Source organism: Convolutriloba macropyga, chromosome 14, assembly GCF_964194025.1.
Source record: "Convolutriloba macropyga chromosome 14, txConMacr16.3, whole genome shotgun sequence".
In the NCBI taxonomy this organism is placed as follows: Eukaryota; Metazoa; Xenacoelomorpha; order Acoela; family Convolutidae; genus Convolutriloba; species Convolutriloba macropyga.
The window spans coordinates 10,140,885-10,151,994 of NC_134481.1; the positions used below are offsets into that span (position 1 = coordinate 10,140,885).

At 43.1% G+C, this 11,110-nt stretch overlaps 1 protein-coding gene across 2 annotated transcripts in view; it reads right to left on the minus strand.

The window, feature by feature from the left end:
* Positions 1–11,110, minus strand: part of LOC142353693 (plastin-3-like) — a 577,871-nt gene that overhangs the window by 528,229 nt on the left and 38,532 nt on the right. The window lies entirely within an intron of this gene.

Here is an 11,110-nt window from a genome sequence, read left to right on the forward strand (position 1 = left end):
TTTAATTCAAAAGCTAGACAAGTCTTAACATATATCTTTGAAAATTTCTAATCATGTTAATTATGGATGATTATAATCGGAGAAGAAACAATCAATAGTGGGGTAGACTGGAGAGAAAGGAAAAAAAAAGATTAATAAAACCGAATTTTGTTGTATTTGAAAAGATTTTAGGAAAAGTTGGATAAAATTGGATAAAATTGGATAAATATGGGCTAAAATAAGAAAAATCTTATAATAAATCGATTTTTTGGTAGCATCGGCTATAGACGGTACGTGCGAAATAGTCGATTTGTTCAGTTTTTGGATGTAAGAATAATTCGGTAGGTTGACTTTAAGAGATGTCAGTCAGTGTCTTCAAAAAATCCAGTACCAAATGAAATGGAACATTTTTGGTCAATTTTACTTCTATAATTTCAGAAAAATTGTCTTACTGGACTTTTTTATGCAAAACTGATTTTTTCCTGCATAGTCTGAAAATTTATTCAATGACCGACATTATGTTGAAGCAGCTTATTTTTTTTCAAATTTTTGTTCATTATAACTGGTCTTTACTAAAGTAGCGCTCTCCCTCTATACAATTAAGAGAAGAATAGTTTGAACGTGTTAGCAAGATTAATCAACTTTTGATACAATGGGACTGAACAAGTTTGAGACAGCAAATTTTGAGTGTAATTTTTACTCCTCCACTTATTGAAGTGCCATTAGTCATAACTGATTAAAGGATGAGCATCACTAATTGTGGAAAATTACTTAAATGTTACAAAGTTCAGCACTACCCGTGTAGACGTGAGAAAACTAAAATCTAAAAATCTAAAAAGTGTAGCTGAGAAGTAAAACAGTCTACCAAAGCTTCAATTTTTGAACGATATAAAGCAACGCATAAGACAACGTATATGAGCATTATTAACGTATTAAGATTGCGACGATCATAGCAACAAGTGGTTTTTTAGACGGCAATTTTTGATGCTCATTTGGCCGGTATTTTGTCTAATAACGCATTAGTTCAATGCCAGTCACCATTTTGTGCCAATGAATCCAAAAACCCGAAAATTATTGAGCCGAATCACGTCTTATTTGATAGGTCTTATGATTAGATTTACTTGAAATTATGTTAATTGCACTTTTTCCGAGCTTTGTACGTAAATTGGAACGTATTTTATTCAATTCGATTGCTTATTTAAATACTGGATTCTGATTGGCTAATAATCTCTCGCTTTAAATCTATTTAGTTACTAACATCCTCCGGCCCAGAAGAAGATGCTGGGAGAATGGGTACTAATTTCACAAGCGGGCGAACGAGCGATCCGGAGGACGTGCGCAATACGGCGGAGCGTGCGACGCTGTCGGAACCGTAACGAAGTTCAGTGATCCGAGCAGTGGGGTAGTAACCCCTTGGGTTGGTCTCTTCAACTACCCAAACCAAATCACCGGTCTTAAGGTTATGCTCGGCAGGCGTCTGCCACTTGGAACGTCGGTTCAGCGCCGGTACGTATTCTTTGATCCAACGAGACCAAATAGCGTTAGCGTATGACTGCGCGCGGGCGTAACGTTTACGGTGATCAAACTCATCTACACCAATGATGGACGGGAGACTACGTGCTTGGTTACCGAGGAGAAAGTGATTGGGTGTTAATGCGCCTAGGTCGGATGGGTCGGCGCTTACGGGCGTTAGCGGACGTGAATTAAGTGCATGTTCGACCAGACAAAAAGTGGTACTTAAAACCTCATCCGTGAGGCGACGTGTTCCAAGGATTGTGTAAAGTACGCGCTTGAAACTACGTACTAGCCTCTCCCAGATGCCACCTTGGTGTGGCGCACTGGGCGGGTTGAACCTCCACTTGATGCCTTTGTGGGCAAGTTCTACAGCGATGTTGATGGTGTTCCACTTTTCGATGTTCTCGCGTAGTTCTTTTTCCGCGCCAACAAAGTTAGTGCCATTGTCTGACCAAATAATGGCTGGTGTACCCCGACGGGAGACGAACCGCTCCACTCCCATTACACACGAACTGGCGTCCATGGAAGGAACGATTTCGACATGAACGGCACGAGTAGTTAAGCATGTGAAGAGGAAACCCCACCTCTTCTCGGTATTCCTACGTACAGTAACGTAAAACGGGCCAAAGTAGTCGACTCCGGTGTTCGTGAAGGGAGGAGACTGGTATGCAAGTCTTTCTACTGGGAGATCAGCCATGATGGGTTGAATAGTGGCAGCGCGGAACATCCTGCACGTAAGGCAGTTAGATTTAATGGAACGTAGTGAGGAACGTAATTTAAGGATAGTATAACGTTCTTGTACTTTTGCCCGCAGGTAATCAATACCTTGATGATGATGTTTGACGTGCGTGTGCCTGAGGAACAACTTTACAAACGCATGGCGTGCGTCCAGAACGATAGGATGTTTTACATCAAAGTCAACTTCGACCAACCGCTTGATGCGGCCTGCCGATCGGATTAGACGATTTGGCCCAATAAAGGGAGAAAACGGGGCAATACGGCTACTCCGTTTAACGGGTTTGTTTTCGAGAAGATCTTTTCTCTCTGCATTGAATGACTCCCCTTGCACAAGATACTGGAGATGACGCTCGGCTTCGTCAAGCTCCGTGGGGTCTATGATGCTACCATCGACGTTACGGTAACATTTGTGAGAAGGTAACAAGCGGAGTGCGTACGCTGTTATCCGTAGCAACTTCTGATAAGAACTGTACTTATCGAAGGGAATTAGTTGCGAGGGCGATTCCTTTGTTGACTTGGTTACGGATGCGGCCAATGATGTATTGGTTTCGTCAGTTTCCTTAGTTACTATACCAAGTTTGATGTTTTTAACTACTTCGATGCTTGGTTCGAACGGGAATTCCTTGGTTCTTAAGAAATCTGGACCCCTTACCCAGCTACTTGATTGCAAAACCTCAGCGGACATACCACGAGTACCGGCATCGGCTGGATTATCGCTTGAGGCAACGTGGTTCCATTCGTCAACGCTAGTGTGTTCTAAGATTTCGCAAACACGGTTTGCAATAAATATTGGGTGCTTGGTTGCAGAGTTAAGCCATTGCAAGACAGTAGTGCTGTCGGTCCACATGAAAACCCTGTTGACGTTTACTGTGAGAGCTCGACAGATATCTTGTTTCAATCGAGCGGCCAGAAGCGCTGCCTGTAATTCCAGCTTTGGAACAGTCATGACCTTCATAGGTGCTACGCGAGCTTTACCCAGGACAAACGCAAGCTCCGTTTGGGGCCCACTCGAAGTAGTTACTCGAGCTCGGAGAAATGCAACGGCACTGAAAACTTCTTGTGAACTATCGCCAAACATGTGTAGTTCCAGGTGTTCAAAGTTTCCGGAAAAGTAGCTCCTTGGTATAGTGATTGCGGCAAGCCTGGGTAGTTCTACACTCCATTCGAGGAACCTTTCAACAGTGTCTTTTGGTAATTCTTCATCCCAATGCTGCCCGCTGACACGCCAGATGTCCTTTAGTAACAATCGGGCACCAACAGTAAATGGTGCCACTAGGCCGATGGGATCAAACACCTTAGACACTAGGCTCAATACCAAGCGTTGTGTTAAAGACTTAGTTACTGTACTGGAGGTACCCCGACTCACAACTAGAGTATCATTGTTGTGATCCCATTTCAACCCAAGCACGTGCGAAGATTCCTCCTTAGATGAGGCAATTACTTTTGGTTCGGTGGACTGAGGTGACCCATCAATTCGATCAGCCAGATTTGGTACATTGCTTACAAACTTAGTAAGCTTGAACCCACCTAGATGGAGAAGTTGCACCAACTCCTTCGATCTTTTGAGAGCCCTCTCAGGTGACTCCACCGAATCCAAGTAATCGTCCATGTAGAAGTTTTCTAGGACGGCTTTGGTTGCTTCCGGGTACTGAATAACATTGTCTCGGGCTGTGCGTTGCAGTGCATAGTTAGCGCATGTGGGCGAGTCTTTAGCTCCGAATATATGGCGCGTGTATTGATACACTACAACATTTGTTGTGGGGTCCTCCCGCCACAAAAAACGAAGGGATGGCTGGTCACAGTCAGGGACACCCACTTGGAGGAACATACCCTCAATATCTGCGGACACGGCGAATTGATGTTGACGGAACCTAAGTAGTACGTGGATTAGGTTTTGAAGCAGGTCGGGGCCTGTGAGCAAAGATTTATTCAAAGAAGTACCGTGGAACTTTGCTGCACCATTTAATACCCTACGCACTTTCCCCGGTTTGTTCGGATTGATTACGGGATGATGTGGTAGGTACCACTCTCTATCCGACCGCTGCTCTACTTTGTGAGCATCAGGGACTGTGATCAAGTAACCTTTTTCCAAGTCTTCACGGATGGTATTAGCATAAGTTTCTTTCAATGATGTATCTCTCGATAGCCGCTTTTCGAGAGACTTGAGCTGTACTAGTGACGAAAAGTAGTTATTCGGGAGCTGGATGTTGTCATCAGCCCATAACATACCGACATCGTATCTTTGGCCGTTATGGAAAGTTGTTGCTTCAAGTATTTCCTGCGCGCGAGCATCCGCTGCGGATCGTGGGTCAACTTGCTTGAACGCGCCGTACGATTCCATATCATACCAAGATTTAACCTGACAAGCTAATTCAAAATCCTGTTCAATATTGGCTTTGAAACACACCGAGACTAAACTTGAACTTGACGGGAGTGGGCCACTTAAAACCCAACCTATGGGCAAGCGGACAGCGAACGGTGACCACTTTTCGTCGGCTGAAAAATACTCTAACGGGCGGATGGCATGGTAGACGTCCTGTCCAAGTATCATCTCAATTTCTCCATAGCTATATTTTACTGGATCTAGAACTGCCAAATGTGGGTAAGTTTCTTGCATGGACTTGACGTCAATGATGTCAGAACCTACGTTTAATGTTTCTCTCACGTAGGGACGCACAGTGAACGCTTCGAAGTCTTGGTCTTTATGAGGTGTCACAGTCAATTGAACCACCTTTGTGTCTATGAGTTCTTCCGTGTTTATACCCTTGACGGTCAGTTTTAATGCGGTACCCTGCAAACCGAGTCTAGCTGCGAGACTATCGGACACCCAAGAGTTACTGCAAGCGGTATCGCATAAAACCAACGCCGTAGTACTGGTACCAGAAGAATTAGTAAGTTTCAGTTCCGTGACCTGAAGGAGGCCTTTAACATCGGTCACGGAAGACAAAGTGGTTGTTTTGCTTGGTTGCTGTTGACCCGTAGATGGCCTACTTGTACCTGCGTTCGACTTCGAAGTATCGATGTTGTTGTTTGTTGAGGGTTTAGCTGGAAAAACCCTTTCAGCTCCATGAAGTAAGGTGTTATGGGAGCTGTTGCAACCATCTTTCCTACATTTACGGGGACTTGGGCATTGCCTAAACATGTGTTTATCACGCAAACAAGAGAAACATAGCTTTGCCTCAGCCACGACCTTGGCTCTCTGCGTGGGGGTCTTTTCCTTAAAGACACGGCATTCCCACAACCGGTGGCTGCCTTTGCATACAATGCAACTAGAGATTGATGTTGACGGAGATCTTTGTTGCGGCTTAGGGTTACTCTTCTGTTGCGTATTTGCAGCAAATGCCTTTGAAGCAACTTTTGATCTTGTTACTGAGTTGTTGGTATCCTCAGTCCTTGCTTTAGTTGCGGTATTCTTCATTAAATCGTGCACTTCGGCCTTCTCTTTTAACCAATCGTTGAACTCAAGAAGAGTAGGTTTCACCCAATGCTTTTTAACCGTGAAGAGTGACCATGACTCCTTCATGTTGGGTGGTAGCTTCTGTACGGCAGTGTTGAGAAGCGCAGCACTCTTTAAATCCGAATCGTATGACAGCGATTTAAATACCCCGACAAGACTTGAAATACACCCCGAGTAGTTAATGATGTTATCGCTATTGTGCATCTTCAGTGGTGGAAAGCTGTTGAGTTTGTCCAAATGTGCACTTACAACCGCCTGTGGTTGGCCAAATTTACGTTCTAAGGTCCTCAGTGCGTCTTTGTACATTGCGCCGCAGTAGGCGAACTCAGCTATAGTTGTTTTAGCTTTACCTGTTACGAGGGTCTTAAGGTATGTCAATTTTACATCATCAGTTAAGGACTGAGAGTCAATTGCGCTTTTAAATTGACCATACCATTCGTGCCACTGAAGAGGATCCCCACTGTATTGTGACAACTTCCATTCGGGTAGTGGGTCATTCCTCTTGCTAGATAAGGCGTCAGTGAATGCCTTAATCAAGCTTGCATTTTCAGATGCTGGCGCTGGAGGCGTGGGATGCGGTGGGCCACCCCAACACAATGGTATCGGAGCAGTATGCCCGTATGTTGGATGTATAACCGGCGTGACGAAAGGTGGCGCGATGTTAGTAGTTGTACTAAAGGGGTTAACAGGGATGCTACAGTTAGCTGCGTAGTTGCTATTTGGATTATGTTGTGCACTCATTTGCAAGATGGGATGGCTGATAGCGGGGTTAGCTGTGCTTGGGGGTAGGTACGGTTGAACATTGTTGTAGACGGTAGCATTATTTGTCGAATGGTTTACGTTTGGGGGTTTATTCTGTGGAAAACTCCACAAGTTTAGATCAAGGTTACAGTTCTGGGGAGGTCTTTGTGCTGTAGGGCACGGTACCAGGCGGGTTTGAGGTGAATGGACAATGTTTTGTTGTGGAATGTTGGGGACGGGTAAGTATGTTGCTGTGCTCGCTGGAATGGGCGACGGAATCACGGGAGGCTGAGGATTTAATAATTGTTGAGGCGGGATTACGGGTGGCGGGTTCACGAGTGGGTTTAGAGGTGGAGGGACATTAGGCGGGGAATGGGCAATAGGGACTTGTGTTTGGTGTTGAATGTTACTTTGAGGTGGATTCTGTTGTTGCGGAACATGAGGCATTGACATATGTAATTGACAAGGCACACTGGAGCTTTTTGGACCCAAGAATTGATTTATTTGTGGGTTTGTTAAAAAATCAGGTACAAAGATGGCGTTCGTTGGTGCAATAGCGGGTGACGGTGGCCGGGGATGTTGCATAGGTGGCTGAAGTGGTGGAAGTGCAACATTTTGTACGTCGACTGATACTTGGTTCACCTTACCACTGCCTGAGGGACTATGTGCCTGCTCGACTCTTTGATCAATGAGTGATTGCTGCAGTTGAGCCTGGAGATATTCCCGATACAAAGCTTCCTGCTGGGCAACAGAAATTGCAACTCCTGGCCGTGTGTACTGAGAAAGCATTTCAAGATGATGTAAGTTATCGGCAACATTACTTGGGTTTTCTGGAGGATTACTAGGGGAAGTATCTTTAACAGGAGGGTCGGCGGTTGCTGAACCAGGACGAGAAAAGTTTAACTCACTTGAATTACCTGCTGGAAACGAATTTACCCTATCCTGAACAAGTCCCTGACTTCTATCTGATCCCCTATCTTTAAACAAATTCAGTTCACTTGAGTGGTGACTAAACAATGAATGATTATCCATTAAATCAGCCTCATCTAATTTAGCTGCTGCAACACGCTGGCGGTGGTCTTCCTCCAATTCTTGAAGTGCCATCTGTTCCATTTGTATTTCAAGCTCCTTTTTTCTCATGGCAATTTCGTGTTTTTGCTTAGCGAGGCGCATGGCAGCTTGTTCTTGTTTCTCGGCCTCTTCGCGTTTTAGTTTTGCCATTAGAAATTCATGTTTACGCTGGCTAGACATTGATGATGTTGTCCGGCGTGAACTTCTCTTAGATTGCCCTTGAGGATTAACGCCCTCACATACGGTGTCTCGGTCAGCAACTGAGTCAATATAGCTTCTAGCCGCAATCAAGAATTTATCATTGTTCTTGGTTTTATCATCCAACCATTGCTCAAGGACAGGGTAAATTGAATCTGGGTTCTCCGCTTTACTGGCTAAGTCAAATAGTTCTTCATTCTTCTGCACTAGTTTACTGAAAACATCCTTCAACTTAGAAACCAAGCGTTCAACTTTAACCCTCCTGTCTTGACGATCTAAGGCATCTGTGATGTCCTTATGGATGTTACATAACTCAGATTCGAGATTAGATCTTGCATTAAAGAGTTTTTTCAATTTATCCTGTTGTTCGGCCATGATATTGAAATGGCTAGTTTATCAAGGTAGAGTAACCTTCAACCAACCACGTGGAATGCGGGTTATACCGAACCCAAATGACGACGATATGATAATCAAGACGTCGAAGAGCAGAAAAGAAGTTACCGAGTAATGAATTACTCGGCGAAAATGAGTAAGAAATTATAGGGTGCGTCTAACGTGCTTGAAAGCAACGTGAGACTAAACAGGAACACAGGCAACCGGGGAAAGAGGACTGGGTGGACGAAGCACGACGAAACGGGAAACGAAGCGGACGGGGCGGGAAGGACGGACGAACGGCGCGCAACGCAACAGGGAACGGAACGGAACTGGCGAAAACGCGTGTAGTAAATGGGCGACGCGACGGACGGGACGAAACCGCTGAACGAGCGACGCACGAAGAAACGGGAAACGAGACGGACAGAACGGAGGCGTTGAGCGAGTAGCACGCAACGAAACGGAAAGGCGGGTCGGAACGGGCGGGAGACGATTACGCAGTGAGCGGGGAGGTCGGGAACCACTATGCTAGCAGACCGCAGCAACAAACTCAACCAAACAAACTAGCCGTAACTCCAGAACAAACTTAAGTCACAACCTAGGAAGGAGGAGAGATGCTACTGTAAGAGGCAAACTAGCACAAGTCATTATGGGGCTTAATATATACAAATAACGAACTAATTTACGGCAAAGCTGTAGTATACTAAATGGATGAAAAGAGCAAGAAATTTACTAGCCGTAACTCTAGAATAAACCTAAGTCACACCCTAGCAGTATTCAAACCTAAACAACCGATCAGCATACCAACAATATTAAACAAACTACAGCAAAAGTTAAGTAATATGCAGCGCTTTTGTAGTCTATGAAAGCTGGAAAAGTGAGGAAACTATCTAGCCGTAACTCCAGAATAAACTTAAGTCACACCCTAGAAGGCAATACCCTAAACCAACCAACATTCATACAGTTACACGCAAACATACAGCAGCAAAAATCAATATACTACAACAGGGAGGCTAGTAAATTAGTAAAGTTGAAAAGTCGAAGAACAATCCAGCCGTAACTCGAGAATAAACTTAAGTCACACCCTAGAAAGCTGTTAGACCTGAACAACAAACCAGCATACTAGCATACTCAACATACTACAGCAAACAACATACTTCATCACATATGACATACTATATCGAAATCCGGAAAAGTAAACGTAGGAAAAGAAAAGCAAAGTCTTGGGAGAGCGACGTTATCGAAAAAAAACGTAAAACGGAGAATTGTAAAGTTAAAGAACGAAAAGAACGCGGACGAAAAACGGTATATAAACGAGCGACGAGAAAAATAATGGGAATTCAATAATTTTTTTGTAGGCCGGAGGTTGTGAAAATTTTCACAACTTTTTCTGTTTAATGATTTTCACTCAATTAACGAACCTTCTTGTTGAGAAAATGATTTTTGACAAATTTGTCAAAACTTTATGCATTTGTCCAATTTTTCTCAAATTTTGGTCAATTTTTCGCAAATTCTTGATTACGGAACGGTAATCCAGTAAACTGGACGGTTTTAAGCTTGAATATACGGTTTATCAGTATTCGGTATTGATTTTCTAAAGTTTTCGGAATTGCATCAAAATTGACCAAAATTTTTCAAAATTGAACAATTTCGCATAATGTTTTCTCGGTTTTCTCTATATCAGAGGCAGTTGTTTGATATACGATCCGACTTTATCACATTTTTTCAAATTTTCGACAATTGGACCAAAAAATTTCAAAATCGATATTTTTTGGTCTCAAAAATTATGTTTGTGGAAGATTAATTGTGACCGATTATCTATATTAATGAGCTGATACCGTTAACTTTTTTTTTGTTAAGGTACTATATCTCAAAAAATATCTGCTAGGGGTTGGAGTTTGCCGTCTAAATCAAAAAAATATATCGCATTCAGTAAAATAAACGAAATTTGTGTGGTTCTGTCTTACAGTTTTCTGTAACTTTTTTCTTTGGATCAATCTCACTTTTTGATCTGAGACTCTTGATTCAATTCGATCCAGCCCCTAATGCTCTCGTTCGTTCTCATCGTGCCTGACATTCTGCGCTGTCCGATTGGGTAAGTGAGTGAGCATGACTGGAGGAGCTCTTCTGTAGTTGGGTGAGTGTATGGGTTCGTTCTACAACACAGACACCAGCTGGTGGAAGTCCAGAGACAACAACCTCTGCTTGTACACCAACATCTCCATATCATCAGCTTCAGCAGCTCCACTCATCTTTGGCCGTCGGATGATCAAGTAGACGGGGCGTGAAATCTTTTAGTTTTTCTAGAAGTGCAAGTGAAGGTGGGAGTGGACTTCACAAGTCAGTGCACACTAAGGTGGAATGCCGGGATCGTTATTCAATTCCACTACAAGAGCCCTCACGTTGTATATCTGCAGGATAACTATATCCACTCTGAACTGTGACATAAACGCTGTCCCTCCCGGGTCGCGGTACCAAAATGTAGCTGAGAAGTAAAACAGTCTACCAAAGCTTCAATTTTTGAACGATATAAAGCAACGCATAAGACAACGTATATAAGCATTATTAACGTATTAAGATTGCGACGATCATAGCAACAAGTGGTTTTTTAGACGGCAATTTTTGATGCTCATTTGGCCGGTATTTTGTCTAATAACGCATTAGTTCAATGCCAGTCACCATTTTGTGCCAATGAATCCAAAAACCCGAAAATTATTGAGCCGAATCACGTCTTATTTGATAGGTCTTATGATTAGATTTACTTGAAATTATGTTAATTGCACTTTTTCCGAGCTTTGTACGTAAATTGGAACGTATTTTATTCAATTCGATTGCTTATTTAAATACTGGATTCTGATTGGCTAATAATCTCTCGCTTTAAATCTATTTAGTTACTAACAAAAAGAAAAAATTTAAAAAAAATTATAAGAGTTGCGGTGAATGCGGCGAAAAGATTAAAGAATTGCAACTTTGAGCGTTAAATACAGTGAGCGCGGTGAAAAAATAAAATTCACCACTAAGAATCGCAAATCTTAAAAA